At 48.0% G+C, this 24,122-nt stretch overlaps 1 protein-coding gene and 1 pseudogene across 3 annotated transcripts in view; one reads left to right on the top strand and one right to left on the bottom strand.

Moving 5' to 3' along the window:
* The window catches only part of USP35 (ubiquitin specific peptidase 35), a 101,574-nt gene that overhangs the window by 76,039 nt on the left and 1,413 nt on the right, over positions 1 to 24,122 (bottom strand). The gene's annotated exons all lie outside the window — the stretch shown is intronic.
* LOC108178238 (interleukin enhancer-binding factor 3 pseudogene) lies at positions 13,181 to 15,675 on the top strand (annotated as a pseudogene).

The raw sequence follows: 24,122 nt of genomic DNA, 5'->3' as shown, positions 1-24,122 counted from the left end.
GAGATTGCTTTCAAGATATTTAACAAAGAAGACCAGACCCGGGGGTGGGGAATAACAAGAGGAAACAACCGGCCATCTTGCTGGCCTTGGCACTAAATCCGGAAGGTCTGAACTTCGTCAAGGACTGCCACAAGGTGGAGCCCAACCCAAGGTAACTTCCCCAGGTCGCTTGAATCCAAGACTGCTCCAGTGCACCGACCGCAGGCAGGAAGAGCATTGGAAGAAGGAACGCCCATCCCAGGGAAGAAAGCTAGCGGAGAAAGTTCATGAGCTTTTCAACTGCTGCAGCTAACTGAAAGTGACCAGGAATGAGGGGAACGAGAATCTCCCACCAGTTCTTCCAGCTCCATTGAGATTTTCAATGCATAGCCCCAAGTAACCACACAGTGGGAAATCTATTCACAGGGTTTTTAGTAGACACAGGTGCAACCTCCTCAGTCCTTAATACCAGAATGACCAAACGCTCATCAGAAAATATGGCTTTTTACCAGGGTTTTCAGGAGAGCTTCTTCAAAAATCATTGCTCAACCACTTGAATGCCAACTAGAAAAAGCCTCTCTCTCCCTCCCTTTCCCTCTCTCTCAGATAAATAAATGAATAAGAATTTTAAGTATCCGTAGAAAATAAATATTACCCTTAAAAATCTGAAATTTCAAGCCATATCACCAAAGGAAACGTGTAAAAAGAGGCACCTGGACGTTAGCATTGCTCTTCCTGGAATACCAACTCTCTTACCCCTGCCAGTCACCATGGAACATGCTGATCCTGCCAGTACAGAAGCCAAGCACACTGGCACAGCATCTATATAGGACTTGAGGGCTGTCAATCTGACCTTGGAGGACATCTACCCAGCAGGACCAAATCCACATGCCCTGCTCACCACTCTAACTGGGAATTTTTGTTGTTGTTGTTCCATCTCGGATTTGAAGAATTTTTTTAATGGCATACTGTTGAGTTCAGAATCCCAAAAACTGCTCCCTTTTGAATGGGATAACAAAGTAAAATAATATTTTAATGTTCAATGCAGTCTGGATTCCTCTGAAATTCTGTTCAGAGCACCACAAAATACTAAGAAATCCTAAGATCAGATCAGAGGAAACCCCACCGTAAACACTTCTGGGAGCTAAATAAGGAAAGAGATTTGTTTCTTTTCCCCATGTAATCCTTCTTCAGAATATGGAATTTAGAGCTTGAAGAAAGAGGTAAGGCAGTGGTTATAGAGACAGATGCTGGCATATGACAGGCTGGTTTGATCCTGGCTCTATCACTGCTACTGTTTGAGTTGGATCTGGCTCCTGAATGCATGCAGGAGTTTGATCCCCAAAGTCATATGTTAATGAATTACACTAAGAGAATGGCAACTTTTTTTTTTCTGGCTACAAGTTTATTTAACACAAAATAATCCCCTCTAGCTTTTTTTTTTTTATCTTTTATTTAATGAATATAAATTTCCAAAGTACGACTCATGGGTTACAATGGCTTTCCCCCCCATACCGTCCCTCCCACCCACAACCCTCCCCTTTCCCACTCCCTCTCCCCTTCCATTCACATCAAGATTCATTTTCGATTATCTTAATATGCAGAAGATCCGCTTAGTATACCTTAAGTAAGGATTTCAACAGTTTGTTCCCACACAGAAACATAAGGTGAAAAATAATAGATGATTTTTTTTTAAATGATGATGAAATCAGATCAGACCTATTGTCATGTTTAATCCCAGTGAGAGTCAAGTTGAATCCCCTCTAGCTTTAACTGGGGTGGCTGACCATGTCCAAGACCAAATCTGCCTCTAAACTGGAATTCAGTTGCTGACCCAGCCCCAGCCTGGGCTTTCTTGTCGGCACCAGGGGGCACAGCACTTGTCTGTAAGTATCTGTTGGCTTCCCTTCTTATGAGTCTTTTTTTTTTTTTTTTTTTTTGACAGGCAGAGTGGACAGTGAGAGAGAGACAGAGAGAGAGAAAGGTCTTCCTTTGCCATTGGTTCACCTTCCAATGGCAGCCGTGGCCAGCGCGCTGCGGCCAGCACACCGTGCTGATCCGATGGCAGGAGCCAGGTACTTATCCTGGTCTCCCATTGGGTGCAGGGCCCAAGTACTTGGGCCATCCTCCACTGCACTCCCTGGCCACAGCAGAGATCTGGCCTGGAAGAGGGGCAACCGGGACAGAATTCGACGCCCCGACCGGGACTAGAACCCAGTGTGCCGGTGCCGCAAGGTGGAGGATTAGCCTAGTGAGCCGGCACCGGCCCCCTCTTATGAGTCTTGCAGGCCACTCCCCCGCCAGACCTTTGGGCCTAGGCCTGCCGGTCTCAGGTCGGCCATGGCGCAGGGTGGTAGGCACATCTCAGGGGGCAAGTGGAGGTAGTCCTGGAGATACTGGATGCCCTCATTGGTAAGGTACCAGTAAAAGTGTCTCCATGCGAACTGTTCCTTCACATAGCCTCAAGACTTGAGCGACTGCATGGCCTTCATGACATGGAGGTTGGGCACATTCTTGTCCGCCAGCTCTGGGTGCTTCTGGTATCCAGAGGTGGAACTTTGGGAATGGTCAGGATTAGATTAGGCCTTAGTCCCCATGACTGAATCCTGTTCTCCATGCCAAAACTGGACTGGCCTCTGTAGTGGAAATACCTTCTCTAAGCTCTTATAATAGTGTTTTCTATTACACATAACACAATCCTAACTGATATACCGTTCCACAGAGTTGTTGGACTATTATGAACTGTGATAACAAAAATAAAATAAAAATGGTTAGCACAAGATTGGAAACTGGCACCTATGGGATGTTGGTATTGCAGGTGGTGTCTTAACCTGCTATGCCACAATGCTGGCCCCAATGAAATGCTTTTTTAAAGCAGCCATCAGGGCCAGTATTGTGGCGCAACACCTGAGATGCCAGCATCCCACATGAGCGCTAGTCTGAGTCCTGGCTGCTCCACTTCCAATCTAACTCCCTGTGTTGTGCTTGGGAAAGCAGCAGAAGATGGCCTAAATCTGGGCTCTGGCCACTCATGTGGGAGACCAGGATGGAGTTCCAGGCTCTGGCTTTGGTGTGGCCCATCCCTGGCCATTGCAGTCATTTAGGGAGTGAACCAGCAGATGGAAAGTCTCTCTCCCTCTCTCTCCTTGTAACTACCTTTCAAGTAAATAAATAAACCTTTAAAAGAAAATAAAAAGCATCCATGACCAAAGCCTTGACAAGATTATGTGAGTTTCCTACTTCCTTCAGAAAGCCTATAAAAAGCTTCAGGAAATTCCAAGGACAATAAACCTGGTTAAGGAAGTGGACATAAGCACATGCATGCCGGTGCATACATACACACACATTTCTACACAAGGGCTGGCATAAGACTGACGAGGTTTAACATATACAGTGAGATGAGGGTGAAATTACTGCAGGAGTTCAAGTAGGGTCAGTTCTTTGTTGCACAGCTACAAAATTTTACAACGCAGAAAATGAAAGTGAGTAAAAGTGGAAGTTTTATTGAAGAACAAAGACTCCTGCTAACCAGGAGGGAACCCAAGAGAGGGTTCCAGTAAGGTTTTAGACAAGGGAGCTTATATAGAGAATGCTCATTGATTAATCATTTCCCTCATGTGGTTTTTAACATACCAGGGGTCTGTTTTTTTTTTTTTTTTCCATACTTTGGCTCAGGGGTCTGGTCTCTGGTCAGCTGAGAAACATTTATATTACATACATTTTGGGAAGTGGTCATGGTCTTTGACCAGATTGTCTGACTATTGAGGTCTGGTCTGGCGTCAAAGATCTGGGTCTTTCTATAGGTCTTCAGAAGTGATCATTGTCTCTGATCAGTTGAGAAATGTTATTCTGCTGACCAGAAACAATTGAAAAGAAGTTATCTTGTTGACCACTTCAGAGATGTCACAGTTGAAAAATGTTGCTGACCAGCTAAAAATGTTTGTGGTCTGGTCTGACGCCAGAACCTGTTTTCCTATAGTTATTTATGGGCACAGGATTATTCTCTATCTCAGGACCCATTACTTTCCCTATCTAATTGCCTATTAGATTTCTTAGTGCCTCCTCACAAAAGGGAGTTCACTCACTATCCAGCTTTACTAAAACATTAAAGGAGGGTGAGGATGCACAGGTGTTGAATAAGAACCATAAGCCAGAACAATTCCAGGTTAACTCTATCCACTGTACTTCTTAACCAAGCAGGTAGGTTTGAAAAATAAATTACCCAGGAGACCAGCCAGGCCCAGGCCCATGCTGTGAAGTATCAGAGAGTATGGGGGAATTAGTATGAGATGTGGCTAGGGCCGACGCTGTGGTATAGTAGGTTAAGCCTCCTCCTGCAGCACTGGCATCCTGTATGAGCACTGGTTTAAGTCCCAGCTGCTCCACTTCTGATCCAGCTCCCTTCTAATGGCCTGGGAAAGCAGTGGAAGGTGGTCCAAGTGCTTAGGCCCCTGCACCTGCATGGAAGACCCAGATGAAGCTCCTGGTTTCGGATCAGCCCAGCTCCAGCTGATGCGGCCATTTGGGGAGTGAACCAGCGGATTGAAGACCTCTATCTCTATCTCTCCCTCTCTCTATAACCCTGCCTCTCAAATAAATAAATAAATCTTTTTTTAAAAAATGAGGTTTGGTTGATAAAAATAATTGAATAGTAAGAAGCTATAATAAGGCCGGCGCCGCGGCTCACTAGGCTAATCCTCCGCCTAGCGGCACCGGCACACCAGGTTCTAGTCCCGGTCGGGGCGCTGGATTCTGTCCCGGTTGCCCCTCTTCCAGGCCAGCTCTCTGCTGTGGCCAGGAGTGCAGTGGAGGATGGCCCAGGTGCTTGGGCCCTGCACCCCATGGGAGACCAGGAAAAGCACCTGGCTCCTGGCTCCTGCCATCGGATCAGCGCGGTGCGCCGGCCGCGGCGGCCATTGGAGGGTGAACCAACAGCAAAGGAAGACCTTTCTCTCTGTCTCTCTCTCTCTCACTGTCCACTCTGCCTGTCAAAAAAAAAAAAAAAAAAAAAAGAAGCTATAATAAATATAAATAAGTAGTAAGAAGCCAAGGAACAGTAACCTACACATAGTTACTCGGTAAATTAGAGGCAGAACTGGGACTGGAATTAAGGCTAGACCCTGGGCCTGGTGTTGTGGCCTAGCAGATAGAGCCGTAGCCTGCAGTGCTGGCATCCCATATGGATGCCAACTCATGTCCTGGCTGCTCTACTTCCAATCCAGCTCTCTGCTAATGGTGTGGGAAAAGAAGTAAAAGATGGCCCAAATGTTTTGGTCCCTGCTACCCACATGGGAGACCCAGATGAAGCTCCTAGCTCCTGGTTTCTGCTTGGTCCAGCCCTGGCTGTTGCACCCATCTGGGGAATGAACCAACAGATGGAAGATAGATCTCTCTCTCTGTCTCTCCTTCTCTTTATGTAACTCTGACTTTCAAATAAATAAATATATCTTTAAAAAAAAAAAAAGGCTATACTCCCAGCCTCTTCTTTTTACAAAGCAAAGATCCCTGGGAACCATCAGGTCAATTAACAACAACCCATTCACGGCCGGCGCCGCGGCTCACTAGGCTAATCCTCCACCTTGCGGCGCCGGCACCCGGTCGGGGCGCCGGATTCTGTCCCGGTTGCCCCTCTTCCAGGCCAGCTCTCTGCTGTGGCCAGGGAGTGCAGTGGAGGATGGCCCAAGTGCTTGAACCCTGCACCCCATGGGAGACCAGGAGAAGTACCTGGCTCCTGCCATCGGATCGGCGCGGCGTGCCAGCCGCGGCGGCCATTGGAGGGTGAACCAACAGCAAAAAGGAAGACCTTTCTCTCTGTCTCTCTCTCACTGTCCACTCTGCCTGTCAAAAAACAAAACCCACAACAACCTATTCATTCTTTCATTTATTTTTTTCAACCAAACATTCTTATCTATCATTTATTCATTATTTCATTTATTCATTAAGTATTGTTGAGGGTCTGCTATAACTCAAGCTCTGTGCAGGGAGCTGAGGCAACTAAATGTCTGCATTCCCCCAAAATCCTACTTGGAAACCCTAACCCCCAGTGTGATAATATTAGAAAGTGGGCCTTAGGGAGGTGATTAGGCTATGAGGATGGAGCCCTCATGATGTGATTCATGCTCTTCTAAGAGTCCGGAGAGCTCTTTCACGCTCGTCCCACCATATGGAAGAGGGCTTTTGATTTTTTTTTTTTTTTTTTTTGACAGGCAGAGTGGACAGTGAGAGAGAGAGACAGAGAGAAAGGTCTTCCTTTTGCCGTTGGTTCACCCTCCAATGGCCACCGCGGCCGGCGCGCTGCGACCGGCGCACCGCGCTGATCCGATGGCAGGAGCCAGGAGCCAGGTACTTCTCCTGGTCTCCCATGGGGTGCAGGGCCCAAGCACCTGAGCCATCCTCCACTGCACTCCCTGGCCACAGCAGAGAGCTGGCCTGGAAGAGGGGCAACCGGGACAGAATTCAGCGCCCCAACCGGGACTAGAACCCGGTGTGCCGGCGCCGCAAGGTGGAGGATTAGCCTAGTGAGCCGCGGCGCCAGCCGGAAGAGGGCTTTTGAAACCAAATCCCATATAGTGCCTTTGATACAGACACCAGATATTATCAGGTCCTAGCATCCCATAGTTTCCCAGCTTCCCTCCTTTAGATTAAAGTGTTCTTGCCTTGCTTTTATGATTGCAAATCAACCTCTTTTTAAAATTAACTTACTGAATGGAGGGAGTGGTGCAGCTGGCCCTACAGCGTCCATAATCACAAAACTCAAGTACTTGGGTCACTGCCATCCACATGGAAGACCCAGAAGGCATTCAGCCTGGACCACCTCTGGCTGTTCTAGGCATTTAAAGAATAAAGCAGGAGAAGATCTCTCCCTCTCTCTTTCTCTGCCCTTAAAATAAGATGAAAATAAAAAATTTTAAAAGAGCACTTTTCTTTAAAAAAAAAAAAAAAAAAAAAAGGAGCCACGTGGCAACACAGGGGACGTGGCGTGTGCTCCTGGAGGCCACCTGGGCGAATCCTGTGCCTTACATCCCCAGCCCCATACAGGGCTGCGCTGTCCCCTTGGAAGATGCAGAGCAGTCAGACAGCAGTCGGGCCAAAACCAGACTTCTCCTTGGTGAGATCCCACCCCCGCCAGCCAGGTCCTCGCCAGAGGACACGGGACCTGCCCATACCGTGAGTGACACCTGCAAGGACACCGCCTCTGGCCAGCAGCATGAGCACAGCTAGGGAGAACACTGAGGCTCAGAGGTGACCCTGCAGCCACTTGCCTGACACCCTCGTGACACTGCTGTGGCTTTTGTTAGCTGAAGCTTTGGAAATAAATCCTCTTTCTGCACTGGGGGAAAAAAGGCAGCCAAGAGCACTGCAGACTAACTAGTGACCTACATACCTCTCAACTCCAACTTCAATCCATAAGAACCTTTACCCCAACCCCTCAGGGAACTGGAGAATTAAGCAATAGCTGCCCAACTCCTTGCTCTGTGCTTTGCAGTAATAACATACCTTCTTCCACCACCCTTTTGTCAGTGATTGGCTTGCTGCACATCAGATAACTCGACTCAGGTTTTGAGATTGTCTGTTATTTATAAGCCTATCAATCTATGGTACTTTGTTATAGCAGCCCTAAGACATGCTCATAAATAGATATTGCACTAAAAGGATGGGAAAAATTATCCTAACTGCTGTCTACAGAATTCCTTTTTGGAAAGGAATTGCTTTTGTTTGGAACAACACTTTGATAAACTCTTGGGTAGGAGGAGAGGCCAAGAGCAGAAAGTGCCTTGGAACTACTCTACACGAGACAAGAGGTTAGTTGCTTCAGAGTGAAGGAGATTAGAGAATTGTGAGGACTGGTTCTGCATGAGGCAAGGGCAATGTGGGGATACCATTTAGCCAAGTAGCCAGAGAAACAAGGCAGGCCAGGCTGACTCTTAAGAGATTTTAAAGGATTTGCATGTGACCTCAGCTCTTTAGTAAGGTCTTCTAAACTTTTTTTTTTTTTTTTTTTTTTTTGGACAGGCAGAGAGTTAGACAGTGAGAGAGAGAGAGACAGAGAGAAATGTCTTCCTTCCGTTGGTTCACCCCCGAAACGGCCACTACGGCTGGCGCACTGCGCCAATCCGAAGCCAGGAGCCAGGTACTTCCTCCTGGTCTTCCATGCGGGTGCAGGGCCCAAGGACTTGGGCCATCCTCCACTGCCTTCCTGGGCCACAGCAGAGAGCTGGCCTGGAAGAGGGGCAACCAGGACAGAATCCGGCACCCCGACCGGGACTAGAACCGGGGGTGCTGGCGCTGCAGGCAGAGGATTAGCCTAGTGAGCTGTGGTGCTGGCCAAGTCTTCTAAACTGTTAAGTACCAAGTACAGGGTAGATTTGTTCTGGAGAGCAGTGAAGAGGCTGAATCTCTTATTCAGACTGTGAGGTAAGAACGTAGAAGCTTGGGAGAAAAGAGATGATGTGCAAAGGTAAGCCTCCAAGAATCTGCAGAAATACAAGAAAAGGCTTTGAATTCTGCAAGCTATAAAATTAGGAATAAAGTCAGTTTTACCTAGAGCTGAAGAATCATGGAGGCCCTCACTGTCACCGGAATTACAATTATAACAGCTATTGGTAAACCAATAAATGAAACCTTGGGTGGGCCCTTTGCTGCAGTAGTTAAGCTGCTTAAGATGCCCGTATTCCATATCAGAGTGTCTGGGTGTGTCCCAGCTATACTCTTGATTCCAGCTTCTTGCTGATGTGCACCCTCAAGTACTTGGGTCCCTGTCACCCGATTGGGAGACCAAGATTGAGTTCCAGTCTCAGCATCAGCCTAGCCCAGCTCCAGCTGTTGTAGGCATTTGGGGAATAAACCAGCAGATGGAAGATCGATTCTCTCTCTCTCTCATTGCTTTTCTTTTTCTATTTGTTTTGTCTTTGTTTGAAAATCAGAGTGACAGAGAAGGAGAGAGAGAGAGAGAGAGATCTTCCATCCACTGGTTCACCCCCTCACATGGCCATAATAGCCAGGTCCAGATCAGGCCGAAGCCAAGAACTCCGTCCTGGTCTGCCACGTTGATGGCAGTGGTTCAAGTACTTGGACATCTTTTGCTGCCTTCCCAAGTGCCTGAGCAGGAAGCTGGATCAGAAACAGAATAGCGGGGTCTCAAACTCGCACTCTGTTATGGGATGTCAGTATCACAAAGAGGTAATTTAATCCACTGCACCACAATGCTGACACCCATCTATACCTTTCTAATAAATAAATACAAAGAAATAAAAACTAAAAACAGAATATGCACAAAATACAAAGCTTCAAAAAATGCCAGAAACCTCCAGAAAGTGCTTTGGGAAAAGTTCATAGATCATTTGATCTGTCTCCTGAAAGATTTGTGTGAGTTCTTCACAAGATAAAAGAAATGGCATTCTGGGGCCAGTGCTGTGGTGCAGTGGGTTAATGCCTTGGCTTGAAGCGCCAGCATCCCATATAGGCGCTGGTTCCAGTCCCAGCTGCTCCACTTCCAATCCAGCTCTCTGCTATGCCCTGGGAAAGTAGCAGAAGATGGCCCAGGTCCTTGGGCTCCTGCACCCACGTGGGAGACCCAGAGGAAGCTCCTGGCTCCTGGCTTCAGATCAGCACAGCCCCAGCCGTTGCAGCCAATTGGGGAGTGAACCAGCGGATGGAAGACCTCTCTCCCTCTCTCTCTCTCTCTCTCTCTCTCTCTGCCTCTCCTTTCTCTGCGTAACTCTGCCTTTCAAATAAAAAAATAAATCTTTAAAAAAAAAGAAATGGCATTCTGGAACTAGGGAATGGCCTATGAAGACATAAACATGAAAAAAAAAAAAACAGCAAAGAAGCACTGTGGTACAGCTGGTTGGGTCACTTCTTGCAATGTTGACATCCCATATCAGAGTACCAGCTGCTTCGCTTCAGATCTAGCTCCCTGCTAATATATCTGGGAAGGCAGTTGAGGATGGGTGCCCCTATATCCACATGGGAGACCCAGATGGAGTCCCAGGGCCCTGACTTCAGCCTGGCCCAGACCTGGCCATTATGACCTTTTAGGGAATGAACCAGCAGAGGAAAGTTGTCTCTCTCTTTCCCTACCTCCTCCTGTCACTCTGCCTTTCAAATAAAATAAATCTTAAAAAGAAAGCCAGTGTTGGGGCCGGCACTGTGGCATAGCAGGTAAAGCTGCCACCTACAGTGCCAGCATCCCATATGAACACCGGTTCAAGTCCCAGCTGCTCCACTTCAGATCTAGCTCTCTGCTATGGTCTGGAAAAGCAGTAGAAGATGGCCCAAGTCCCTGGGCCCCTGCACCCATGTGGGAGACCTGGAAGATGCTCCTGGCTCCTGGCTTCAGATCAGCACAGCTCTGGCCATTGCGGCCAATTGGGGAGTGAACCAGTGGGTGGAAGACCTCTCTCTCTCTCTCTTTCTCTATCTCTGCCTCTCCTTCTCTCTCTGTGTAACTCTAACTTTCAAATAAATAAATCATTAAAAAAAAAAAAAAACATAGCCAGTGTGTTCAAAGCAGATAATATGGAGGCATTAGGAGGAAGACCCAACTGCAGAAGCTCACTATGGTAGTGATGCAGCAGCAGACCTAGAGTTTGATTATTCCCTCTGGGTACCTCTTTATACTTACATCTCTCCAATTGCGTAACTGTCACATCCTATCCAATATTCATTCTGTGACATTATTCTCTGAGCTCAAGAATGACCAGAACTATGTAGGTGAAAAGAAAATGTAATATTGGTCCTAAATTCAAGTCCTACCTCTCCAACTTATTGAGTGTCCTTGAGCAAATCATTTAACCTCACTGAATTGCAGTTTTCTCATTTTCAAAGTAGGGATAATCAAAGCACCCACCTCAAAGGATGGTTGTGAAGATAAAATTAACAGAAGTGCTCAGCATGGTGCCAGTATGCGTTGGTTGGCAAGTAAAACAATTCTGTCCTTTTTTCATTCTCAAAACCCTATGGCCTAACACAGGGCCTGCTTATCTTGACAGCTCTGTTAGGAAAACACAGAAGGACCAAAAAAAAAAAAAAAAAAAAAAACAGGCCTGAAGCACTGGCATTCCATATGGGTGCCAGTTCTAGTCTTGGCTGCTCCTCTTCTGATCCAGCTCTCTGCTATGGCCTGGGAAAGCAGTGGAGGATGGCCCAAGTGCTTGGGCCCCTGCACCGAGTGGGAGACCCGGAGGAGGCTCCTGGCCCCTGGCTTCATATGGGCGCAAATCTGGACAATGCAGCCAACACGGGAGCTAACCAGTGGATGGAAGACCTCTCTCTCTCTGCCTCTTTTTCTCTCTCTGTATAACTCTGACTTTGAAATAAATAAACTAATTTTAAAAAAGCAAATATGTCAAGAAATTCTCTGCTATTCTTCCCTTCAAGAATTGCTATCTAGATATGTCTCTGCATCTCCCCTGTGAGCATTGGCTTGCCCACTCAAACTCAGCCATGGCTCCTCCTCCTCCTCTTCTCACTGTTGCAGTTGGGCTTAGCAAGCTGGCACATGTCACATGACTTTTGAGGAGAGACCCCAGGGGGCTGTGGCAGGAAGTGGCTTCATAGGCTGCAGTTGGGGAAAGGGATGCCAATAGTATAGTTAAAGTATTCATAACACCAAGAAAATCTGTTACAATTTGAAAAGTAAAAGTCTGATTTCCAGACACTATAGAAAAAGAAGTGAAAATGCACTGAATGCAAATTTTTGTGAATGATGATCAGCATATGATGACAAAGCATTTTTAGTTTAGCTGGCACAAGAGGAGCTGGAGGCCATTCAGAACATGGAGTCCAACATCGAGTAGACCCTCAAAGCCATGTCCAACTGGATTTATAAATTTATAAATTTATAAACTGGAGACAGTGGCAGCCAGGCCAGGGCTGACAATGTGGACATGCCACAAAGAAGGGGTTGGGGAACAAAGGCATAGCACATAACCAGGGAGCGTCACAGGTTGGCCTCGTGGCAGAGGGCCTTCAGCTCAAGGTGAACTTGTACCTGGAGCTAGTGCTGCTTTGTAAGGAGAAGCCCACACCTGCCCTCCTGGACAAGCTGGCTGACAACCTGGCCATCTAGCTCACTGCCATAACTATGAGACACTCCAACATGTCCATAACACTGCAATTGAGGTAAAACACACACACACACACACACATATACAAACACACACGAGCTTCCATTGTCCCTGACTATCCACCTGACCTCCCCCATTGTCAGAAAACAGTTGGAGGAAGCATTAGCTGGAGAAACACTCAGTCAATGATCCCCCAGATGTGCTAGATGGGCAGAAAATGCCTTGCTATCTTGGTGTCCCTCTCACATACCAAGTGATTTCAGACCAGAGCCAATAGGCTGAAATCCTGTTTCATTGCCATTTGGGTCCTGAGGGACCTGTGCACCTGCATGCCCACATGGGGTCCCCTCAGAAGATGGCCTCCAGAGCCGGTGCCATGGCTCAATAGGCCAATCCTCCCCCTGCAGCGCTGGCACACCGGGTTCTACTCCCGGTCGGGCGCCGGATTCTGTCCTGGTTGCTCTTCTTCCAGTCCAGCTCTCTGCTGTGGCCAGGGAGTGCAGTGGAGGATGGCCCAGGTCCTTGGGCCCTGCACCCTATGGGAGACCAGGAGAAGCACCTGGCTCCTGCCTTCGGATCAGCGCGGTGTGCCAGCCGTAGAGTGCCGGCCGTGGCGGCCGTTGGAGGGTGAACCAACGGCAAAGGAAGACCTTTCTCTGTGTCTCTCTCTCTTTCACTGTCCACTCTGCCTGTCAAAAAAAAAAAAAAATTAGAAAAAGAAGATGGCCTCCAGAGCTCCAGTGTGAGAAGTCCATCAGCCAACAGACCCACAGGTGCCAGTGATAATGATTTGCTTATTAATATTTCCCACATTAATAAGCCTTGTGGGTTCTTGCCATGAAGTCAGAGAGAATCCTGAATACTGGCTCAGGTAGATCAGATGACATGGTAAGTTTTTCCAGCTTTTTATTCAGTGAGAGAAATGCATAGAAGAGTGAGGGCTCTATCTAAGAAAGGGAAGTCTAGATCCACACCGAGTGGAGAGTAGGCCAAAAGCCACATGCAGCAAGCATTTTGTTTTGCACAGCTACTAGCAGCTTATCACAGGCAGTGCAGCAAAGGCAGAGAGCGCAGGCTGCCCGAAGGCCACATGCCCCAAAGGCAAGGGGCAACAAGGACAACAAAGGTCCATAATGGTGAAAAAAGTGAGGAAGAAGAAAAAGGGCCAGGCCCACTGTGTTTCAGGCCTTTTTCCCACTTCCAAAGGGGAGTGGTTATATAGCCTGATTGGCAGGTGGGTGTATGTTGCCCCCCCTCTTCGTGGAGGAACGACACAGGACCCTGCGCTGTTCTTTTGTCTGCTCAGCCCTCCCCGGGTTTGCTGCTGGTTCTTCCCGGGTTGGCTACCGACACTTCCACCTCCGTGGAAGGGCGGTTCCCCCTGCCACTTTCCCCACTTCCGTGGGGGAGCAGCACACCGCCGGCCAGCTCTCTCGGGGGCTGCTCGGGTGTTCCTTCAGATAGATGTTCCTGGTGCATGTTGTCTCTCTCCTCCTTTATAGTCCTCTTCCACCAATCCCAACTCTGCTACCCACACGCCGAGTACGCTGCTCTCCTCCAATCAGGAGCAGGTCCTACAGTTTATTGGTTGAACTGGAGGCAGCTGTGTAGAAGCTGTTTCCTCCTCTCCCAGCGCCATATTGTGGGAGAGCAGATGCATAGAATAAGTCTTAATTCCAGTAACTTAGTCTAGTCCGAGTTGCTCCCCACAGGTGTACAGGTGTGGTCAGGTAGAGGCATGAGATCACACAGGGGTGTGGTGAAGGCGTGGTCTTCCAGCTCACAAACCTAATTGAATTTTATCCTATCTGCCTGCCTACATCACTGGCAAGGCCTTGTGGAGGGTGCTGGAATACCTGGTATTGGGCATTGTGATGCCAGATGGTTCTGGCATTTTATGACCCTTGTGAAAAAGGAGCCATTGATGCTACTGGGCATCTAGATGGAGAACAATAGGAAAATAAAACACAGAGTGCTCAGCAAACACTGCATCTTGCTGCATTTGGCCAGTTTCATGAAGTGTTGAGTATGGACTCCCTTCCTTCCAAGATGCTCAAGAATCCAAAGAATGAAAACAGTTCAAATCCACCTCCAGCACCACCCACGCCATTACACCCATGAAACGTGGAATGCAGGAGGACAGGGAGAAATCACCCAGCAAAAAGAAGAAGATTCAGCAAATGAAAGAGAAGTCCGAGTCTCTCCAGGTCATGAATGTCCTGATGAGGTTGAACCAGCTGTAACCGGGGCTGCAGTACAAACTAGTTCCCCAGGTGGTCTTGTTCCTGTGCCCATCTTCATCAGTTCTGTGGAGGTTGATGGCAATTCATTTGAGGCCACAGAGCCATCCAAAATGATGGCCAAACAGCACATGGCTGTTGAAGGTGCTGCATGACATGGGCTTGCCCTACACCCTGAAGGCAGGGACTCAAGCCAAGGGGAGGATTAGGCTGAGGAGACAGCTCAAGAAGCCTTAAGTGGTGGTTCCACCTCCTGTGGTAGAAACCTCTCCACTCCAGCACTGCCTCCCTCACAGATGCTATTGCTGAACAGGGGCCAATCATAAATAAGCATCACAAGACCCCAAGAGCCCAGCTTAACAAGAATAGGCATCCCCCCTCAAGTAAGGGCTCATCTCTGTGACTGTGGGCAGCCAGGAGAAGGGCTATGTCATGGAGGTTGAGATAGATGGACAGAAGTTTCAAGGTGCTATTTTTTTGTTTTTTAGGATTTATTTATTTGAAAGCCAGAGTTACAGAGAGAGAAAGAGAGAGAGAGACAGAGAGAGAGAAATCATCCATCCACTGGTTCACTCTCCCAAATAGCCACATGGTCAGGGTTGAGCCAGGCCCAAGGCAGGAGCCAGGAGCTTCATTCAGGTCTCCCATGTGGGTGTACAGACCCAAGCACTTGGGCTGTCCTCCGCTGCTTTCCCAGGCACATTAATATAGAGCTGGATCAGAAGTAGAACAGCCAGGACTCAAACCAGTGCCCACATGGGATGCCGGCACTTAAGATGGCAGTTTAACTCACTGAGCCACGTCTGCCCCAAGGTGCTGGTTTAAACAAAAAGGCAGCAAAAGCATATGCTGGCTGGCACCGCGGCTCACTAGGCTAATCCTCTGCCTTGCGGCGCTGGCACACCGGGTTCTAGTCCCGGTCGGGGCGCCGGATTCTGTCCCTGTTGCCCCTCTTCCAGGCCAGCTCTCTGCTGTAGCCAGGGAGTGCAGTGGAGGATGGCCCAAGTGCTTGGGCCCTGCACCCCATGGGAGGCCAGGATAAGTACCTGGCTCCTGCCATTGGATCAGCGCGGTGCGCTGGCCGCAGTGTGCGGGCCGTGGCGGCCATTGGAGGGTGAACCAACGGTAAAGGAAGACCTTTTTCTCTGACTGTCTCTCTCACTGTCCACTCTGCCTGTCCAAAAAAAAAAAAAAAAAAAGCATATTCTGCTCTTACTGCACTAGAAAAGCTTTTCCCTGACTCTCCTCTTGCCCTGGAAGCCAACAAAAAGAAGAGAGCCCCAGTACCGGTCAGTGGCAGGCTGAAATTTGCTGCCAAACCACATAATCCTGGCTTTGGCATGGGAAGCCCCATGCACAGTGAGATGCCCCTGTCCCCACATCTTTGAGGATAGGGCAGAGGAGGAAACATCTGTGGGCAGGGCATACAGAGGATTTGGTGGCATCAACCACAGAGGCGACATGGATGCCGGCACTGGATATGTAAGCTACGGGTATGGAGGCAACTCAGTGACAGCTGGCTACAGTGGCTTTTTTCACAGGTTGCTAACACTTATCATGATTTGGGTCTTCCTAGGGTGTCTAAAAGCATTGTACACAAAATTAACTTTTTACACCAATTTCCTCCAACTCCAAAACTCAGTATCCTTGCCATGTCTCTGTGCTTTGTTGGGTTTCTCAACCATTGCTTTCCACAGTGGCTTGTCTGAAACTCTTAGTCTGCAGAACTTTAAGACAATGGCAATTTTATTGTGATTTGCCTTTCAACTTGGTCATATTGAAATTCACGGTAAGTGGAAAACAATTTTCTCAAAGAATGTATTTTTTTGTGAAGAATTGCACAGAATTTTAGAGCCAGAGGCTGGTTTTATGGTGTGGATAAAGCCAGTGCCTGTAACACCAGCATCCTATATGGGCACCAGTTCTAGTCCTGGCTGCTCTACTTCCTATTCAGCTGCCTGGGAAGGCAGCAGAGGATAGCCAGAGTGCTTGGGCCCCTGCATCCACATGGGAGACCTGAAAGAAGTTCCTGGCTCCTGCCTTCTGACCAGCCCAGCTCCAGCCATTGCAGCCATTTGCAGAGTGAGCCAGCAAATGAAACATATCTCTCTCCTCTCTCTTTCTCTCTCTCTCTCTCTCCCTCCCTCCCTCCCTCTCCCCTATCTCTCTGTAACTCTGCTTTCAAATAAATAGATCTTTAAAAAAAAGAATTATAGAGCCAATGTTGTCCAGCATTAAGGCAAAAGCCCATCTTTGCTTTTTATGGAAAGAATTATTTTATTTAAAGAAATGACATTTAATCTACTTTTGTCTTAATTTACAGCAGGTTTTGTAAAAATTTTTAAACTTTGAACAAATCCTCAAATCTGGTTGATGCTTTTGACAGTGATACAAGCAATTTCATCACATCTGAGTCCACAGCAACTGGCATTTCTTATTTTGTTTTGATGAGATGTAAAAATTTTTTTAAGATTTATTTTATTTATTTGAAAGAGTTACAAGGAGAGGTAGAGCCAGAGAGAGAAAGAGGGGTCTTCCATCTGCTGGTTCACTCCCCAAATGGCCACAATGGCCAGAGCTGAGCTAATCCAAAGCCAGGAGCCAGGAGCTTCCTCCGGGTCTCCCACATGGGTGCAGAGGCCCAAGGACTTGGGGTCATCTTCTGCTTTCCCAGGCCATAGCAGAGAGCTGGATCAGAAGTGCAGCAGCGAGGACTCAAACCAGCGCCCATATGGGATGCCGGCACTGCAGGCCAGGGCTTTAACCCGCTGTGCCACAGTGCCAGCCCTGAGCATATAAAGTGTTGAGCGTACACAGGGAATTAATTGTATATTGCACTAGCTTCTCCCACCTTTGGTAAATGTTCTAGTGGGTTCTTGTTCGGGGATGCAATATTCATGGCTGGTCAGCTAGAGGGTGAACTCTCAAAGGTATTACATCTGTGTTCCCATTATGAGTGCAAGAAACAGACTCCAAAAAGTAGATAACATCTGATTTTGCAAGTCCTAATCACAGCTGGAAATGTATGGAATTCCTGATTTCTCTCTCACTCTTTAAATGAGGCTCTAAAAATGCTTAAACAGAGAGCTTGCTAAGTTCCTTGAGTGTCCCTCTATTGAAGAGCCAGCTTCAGCAGGACCTGTGCTGCTGAGTGTGCAGTTGCCACTGACTCCAGAAGCCCAGAGGCTGCTGGCACAAGTTCTCTGGGTGTCTACGGAGCCCACATTTTCTGGTGGGAAACCTCCTTGGAAACTATGACTGTGGCTGTGGTCAGCACATCCTTGTGGGACAAATCCTGCCTCTGTGCTAGACTTACAAGATGTAGCATTTATTCAGGCAAAACTCAGCCAAAACAGTTACTACATGATTTGTTCCCAGAGGTTTGAAACATTCAGTGAAACTTTATAAAACTTTTGATTGAATAGTATATTATTTTTAGAAATTTATTAATAATGTCTTTGTATACCAGGAAATAGTTATCCTGAATGATGTTTGAAACTTCCCCTCCCTTTATTTTTTTTTTAAATCTATATATGTTAAAGTAACCAAATTTTAAAAAAAAAAAAAGGGGCAAACTAATTGTCCTCCCTTTGATTATGCCAGGATTCAGCAAGTAGCTTTTATTTATTTACTTATTTATTTATTTATTTTTGACAGGCAGAGTAGATAGTGAGAGAGAGAGAGACAGAGAGAAAGGTCTTCCTTTGCCGTTGGTTCACCCTCCAATGGCTGCCGCGGCCGGCGCACTGCGCTGATCTGATGGCAGGAGCCAGGTACTTCTCCTGGTCTCCCACGGGGTGCAGGGCCCAAGCACTTGGGCCATCCTCCACTGCACTCCCTGGCCACAGCAGAGAGCTGGCCTCGAAGAGGGGCAACCAGGACAGAATCCGGCGCCCTGACCGGGACTAGAACCTGGTGTGCCAGCGCCGCTAGGCGGAGGATTAGCCTGTTGAGCCACAGCGCCGGCCAGCAAGTAGCTTTTAATAAATAAAGCAGAAGTGACATATGTACTTTCAGACATCAAGTCATAAAAGGCATTGCAACTGACTTCTTGCTCATTCTTTGCTTGATTTGGCAGTGGCCAGTTGCCATACCCCAAGGACACTCAAGCAGTCCGAGGAAAAGCCTTGTGATGAAGAACTGAGGCCTTCTGCCAGCCGTGGAAGTGCACACTCCAGTTCAATCAAACCTTCAGTTGATTACAGCCCCTGAGGTCATTCCAGCTGCATCCCCATGACAGACCCTCAGCCAGATCATATCCAGCTAAGGCACTGAATTCCTGACCATGCGCATTACTGTACCGATTCCTGTGGATGCCATGTAACATTAGAATATCCAACCAAATGTATGCATGCAACCATATAAGGAAGACAAAGAGACTAAAACCATATATAAGGAAAAACCTTTCTTTGTTCAGGGCTCAGGTTGTTGGGAAAGAAATTCTACCTGGGCCTTATGCTGGCCTAGTAAGACTGCTTCCTGCTAAAAGTCCTTGGTGTCTGTCTCAGTACACAAATCCTGCTACATTTTTCTAGGGGCTTGTCCGAGATTGGATGGTGGGTTTTCTATCTCCTTTGCCTCCAGAGATATGGGGCCCCTGGCATTGGTGGTAGAGCGAACTTCCTTGGCACCAGCAGACCACTTGTTCTGAGGGGGGTGGCTTTCTTCTGGTGTGCTGGGACTCCAACCCTGGAAGCACAATGGAACCCATTGGGCATAGGAAGTAGTCTTAGGAGCACCGCCCAACGGAACTGTTCAATTGGTTTAGAGGACCTGCCATGAATGGCAAAAGCGGAGCCTAATCAACTCCCAGAGTCACCTTAGTAATCTCGTAAGACATTGGAGCAATCTTAAGGAAAAAAAAAAAAGGGAGGAGGGCCAGCGCTGTGGCAGCCCATATGGGTGCCAGTTCAATACCCGGCTGCTCCACTTCCGATCCAGCTCTCTACTGTGGCCTGGGAAAGCAGAAGATGGCCCAAGTCCTTGGGCCCCTGCACCTGCATGGGAGACTGAGAAGAAGCTCCTGGCTCCTGGCTTTGGATCAGTGAAGCTCCAGCCGACTGGGGAGTGGACCATCGGATGGAAGACCTCTCTCTCTCTCCTCTCTCTTTCTCTCTGTGTAACTCTGACTTTCAAATAAATAAATAAACTTAAAAAAAAAAAAAAAGAAAGAAAGAAAGAAACTGGAGCAGAACACCCAGATGAAACCACAACCCTAAGGCCGAAGGGAGCTTGGAGGCTCAAACCATGGTTCCATGGTCTCCACTAGGACAGATGAAGTGGGTATGCCTCTCATCCATTTATACCCACCCCTTCCCTCTTCCCCTGTCTGTGAGTATCATTTTTTTTTAGAGGAGGGAAGTGAGTGGCAAACAGAGCACATGTGCTCCTTTAGAAGGTATGGTGGGAGCCGGGACTGTGGTGTAGTAGGTAAAGCTGCCGCCTGCAGTGCCGGCATCCCATATGGGCGCTAGTTCGAGTCCTGGCTGCTCCACTTTCTATCCAGCTCTCTGCTATGGCCTGGGAAAGCAGTAGAAGATGGCCCAAGTCCTTGGGTCTCTGCACCCATGTGGGAGATCTGGAAGAAGCTCCAGGCTCCTGGCTTTAGATCGGCACAGCTCTGGTCATTGCAGCCAACTGGGGAGCAAACCAGCAGATGGAAGACCTCGCTCTCTCTCTCTCTCGCTCTTTCTCTCTTTCTGTAACTCTGCCTTTAAAATAAATAAATAAATCTTTTTGTTCAAAAAAAGAATGTATGGTTAAAATTTTAAAAACACATATTCAGGATACTATGGTTTTAAGTTGACTCCAAAAAACTTCAAACCTTCTGGGAAGTAGACTGGCCCTCCTTCGGGTTGGATGGCCATCTGAGGGCTCTCTAGACAAGCTGGTAGTCAGCAGAGTATACCAGGTCATTGTTGAAAAGCCATGTCACCCGGACCAGTTCCCATATATTGATTGCTGGCAGGACTTAGTTCTCTCTCGGCCACCTTGGCTAAAGACTTGTCTAGAAAAAACTGTAAAATCACGATGGCCCGAATGATGGCCCCTTGCGAATGCCAGCCAGAAACTAAGAAGCCCACTGTATTGGAGGAGCCAGAAGAAGTTCCCCTGCCTTATTTGCCACTGTACCCTTTGTTACCACCTGCACCCCCTGCACTTGTGCCAGAGGCCACCTACTTCCCCGAAGCTGGAACATCACCAGAGGTTGCTCACTCTAGTGAAGCTGCCCCTCCCAGGAGGCCACTAGAGACACCTCAGACTGTAGCCATCCTGGAGCCACCGGTCTTAACCCCATACAATCCAACAGAAAGGTGCCAAGAGGAACTGGCTGCCAGCCCTCCTCTTATTAAATGCCAAAGCACCCCAAAGATGCCATTAAGAAAGACCCAGGAGCTATTTATTATGATAACAATGTCCAGGTGCAAGGGAGACAGTGCACCTTCATGTATCAGCCTTTTACAACCACTAACCTCCTAAACTGGAAACACCACACCCCCTCATTCACTAAGAAGCCTCAGGCTGTGATGGATCTGAGGCAGTCCATCATTCAAACTCACAGACTCACTTGGACAGACTGTCGCCAGCTTCTCCTGATCTTGTTCAATACTGAAGAATGTTGCTCTGTTACCGGGCTGCAATAAAATGGTTAGAGGAAAATGCCCCAGAGGAAGTCATGAATGCTCAGGCTTATGCCCAAGAACAGTTCCCTGAAAAGGACCCCCACTGGGACCCTAATGAAGACCAGGGACTCCAGTAGTTTCAGTGTTATCAAGAAGCTCTCATAGGGCTATGAAAACAAGAGGAAAAAAAGACTACAACATGAGCAAAGTCTCAGAAGTGCTTTAGTGCCACAGGAGAGACAGAGTTTTCTATGAGCGACTGTGTGAGGCTTTCTGTCGCTACACTCCCTTTGATCCTGAGGCAGCAGAGAATCAGAGGAGGACTTCGTCAGCCAAGCCCATGGAGACATCAGGCACAACTGCAAAAGCTAGAAGGTTTTGCTGGGATGAATGCGAGCCAACTACTGGAGGTAGCTCCAAAGTATCTGTCATTTGGGACCAGGAAGCCTGCCAAGAAACTCACTGGAAAATAAAACAAAAAGCCAACCTGTCTGCTGCAGCATTTGGTGAAACAACCAGAACACTTGCAAAGAGGGGCTCGAGCAGGTCCCCGATGACGAAGGGAAAAAGGTTGGCTGGAAAAACAGCAATGCCCAGAGGCCAAGTTGGGACTAAACCAATGTGCACACTGTTACCAAGAAGGTCACTGGAAAAGTGAATGTTCTCAGCGAACAAAAAAATATCATCCCACTAACCAGCCCCAAGAAAGAGGATGGTGATCCAGGGACATTATCGGCCTGCATGATGATGGCTCGAGACCCCCAAAAAAGACTTTGTGGGCCTGGCCGCTATGGAGAAATATGATTAGGACAGACTGGGCTCGATTTTATCAGGCCCCCAGGAGCCCACGGCCAGAATGACTATGGGGGGCCGACACGCTGACTTCATGGTGGATGCAGGAGCAGGACATTCAGTAGTGACCCAAACCATGGGGCCACTTTCACAGAAACAGGCCACTGTTGTGAGAGCCACTGGCTGCCAAGCTCATTGCCCCTTTGCCTGCCCCAACAATGCAATTTAAGCAGCAATGAAGTCATTCATGAGTTTCCATATCTTTCTGACTGTCCAGTGGCCTTAATGGGCTGAGATTTACTAGGGAAGCTACAGGATCAAATAACTTTTAACTCCTGTTGCCAAGCAGCTCTGACCTTGGGAGGGCCAAAACCAAAACTCAGGATTCTCACAGTTCCCCAGGAACAAGAGTGTTGCCTCTATAGTCTCTGAAAGGAGACACAACAGAGGCCTGGGTTTCCCTTTAAGGTACTGTGGGTGTGGACAGAGGACAACCCCCGGACTAGCCAGAAACATGTCCCTGGTAATAGCAGAACTAAAGCCAGGAGCCAGTCACCATGAAATACACCACTTCTACCAGTGCAGAAGCTGGGGACAGATGATTATCAGTCAGTTCAGGACTGCCGAGCAGTATAAACTAGGCCACTGTTACTTTACACACTGTAGTCCCAAATCTTTACACCCTTCTGGGTCTCATCCCTGCTGAAACAACTTTCTTTACCATGTCTGGACTTAAAGGATGCCTTTTTCTGTATCTGTGTGGCCCCTCAAGTCAACCAATTTTCACCTTCCAATAGGAGAGAATGGAGACAAGGGCCAGCTGACTTGGACAAGATTGCCCCCAAGGATTTAAAAAATTCTCCAACTATTTTTTGTACTGCATTAGCTTCTGCTTTAAAACCTTTCCCAGCAAACCAGCATAGCTGCACGCTCCTCCAGTATCAGGACGATCTCCTGCTGGCAGAGCAGACGTGGGAGAATTGCATGGAGGGGACATGACTGCTTCTCACCCCGCTGTGAGGGGCTGGCTACCAGGTCTCTAGGAAAAAGGCTAAAATAGGTAAGATACCTTGGCTTTCACTTTTCCCAAGGACAGCGTCAGCTCAGTCCTGAGAGAAAGCAAACAGTCTGCTCAATCCCGACCCTCTCGACCTGGCACCAGGTCAGAGAGTTCCTAGGGGCTGCTAGCTTCTGTAGAATCTGGATACCTAACTTTATTTTGGCAAAGCCACTCTATGAAGCCACAAAGTGGGAGGGGGAGAGCCTCTATTACAGGAATAGACATCAGAAGGGCCTTCAGGCAAATTAAAAGAGCATTCATCCATGCCCCAGACATAACGAAGCCATTTTTTTCCATACGTGCATGAATGGGTTGGCACAGCAGAAGGAGTTGGGGGCTTGGCAGTGTCCAGTGGTATATCTGTCTAAACAACTTGAGTCTGTTTCTCAAGGCTGGCAGCCCTGCCACTTAGCCCTTGCTGCAACAGCTCTCCTGGTATTGGAGGCAGATAAACTTACTATAGGGCAAGAGTTCACAGGCCAGGTGCCTCACTCAGTTGTTAACCCTGATGAAATACAAAGGGCCGTACTGGCTGACAAATACCAGGATGGTCAAGTATCAGGGAATGCTGTGTGAAAATCCACACATTTGCCTGGAGGTGGTGAAAACTTTAAACCCCACAACTCTATTGCCTGTTGCGTCAGGTGTGCCAGACTGCATAGAGGTCGTGGATGAAGTGTTTTCTAGCCATCCAGAGTTAACAGATCAGCCCCTTAGGGACCCTGATATAGACTACTTCACTGATGGCAGCAGTTTTATTAAAGGAAAGCGCCTGGCAGGATACCCCGCGGTAACCTTATACTCTACTATTGAGGCTAAGCCCCTGCCTGTCAGGACTTCAGCACAAAAGGCAGAGCTCACTGACCTGAGCTCTCCTGCTAGCAGCAGGCATCAGTGTCACTACACATACAGACTCTAAGTATGCTTTTACCACTCTCCATGTGCACAGACTATATAAGAAAAAGGGGCTAATCAATTCAGAGGGAAAAGACATTAAATATGGGAGAGAAGTTCTTAACCTTTTATTTGCTGTGTGGGCACCTGAAAGAGCGGCTGTTAGGCACTACTGGGACCACCAGAGGCGAGCTGCTTCCAAAGCACAAGGAAACGGAAAGGCTGACCGAGAAGCCAAGCTCACAGAGAAACAATAGGGTCACGACCTGACCACTGCCTTGTTTCCCAGCCCTCTAGCAGACTGGGACCCAAACTATGCTCAACATGAGCTAACCTAGTTCAAACCTGAATGTAGGCCAGCACTGCCGCAGCTCACTAGGCTAATCCTCCGCCTGCGGTGCCGGCACCCTGGGTTCTAGTCCCGGTTGGGGTGCCGGGTTCTGTCCCAGTTGCTCCTCTTCCAGTC

This window comes from Oryctolagus cuniculus, chromosome 1 (genome assembly GCF_964237555.1).
Source record: "Oryctolagus cuniculus chromosome 1, mOryCun1.1, whole genome shotgun sequence".
NCBI classification, from domain to species: domain Eukaryota; kingdom Metazoa; phylum Chordata; class Mammalia; order Lagomorpha; family Leporidae; genus Oryctolagus; species Oryctolagus cuniculus.
Note: the sequence above shows the minus strand (reverse complement) of the source record. Positions and strands in the feature narration are given on the sequence as shown.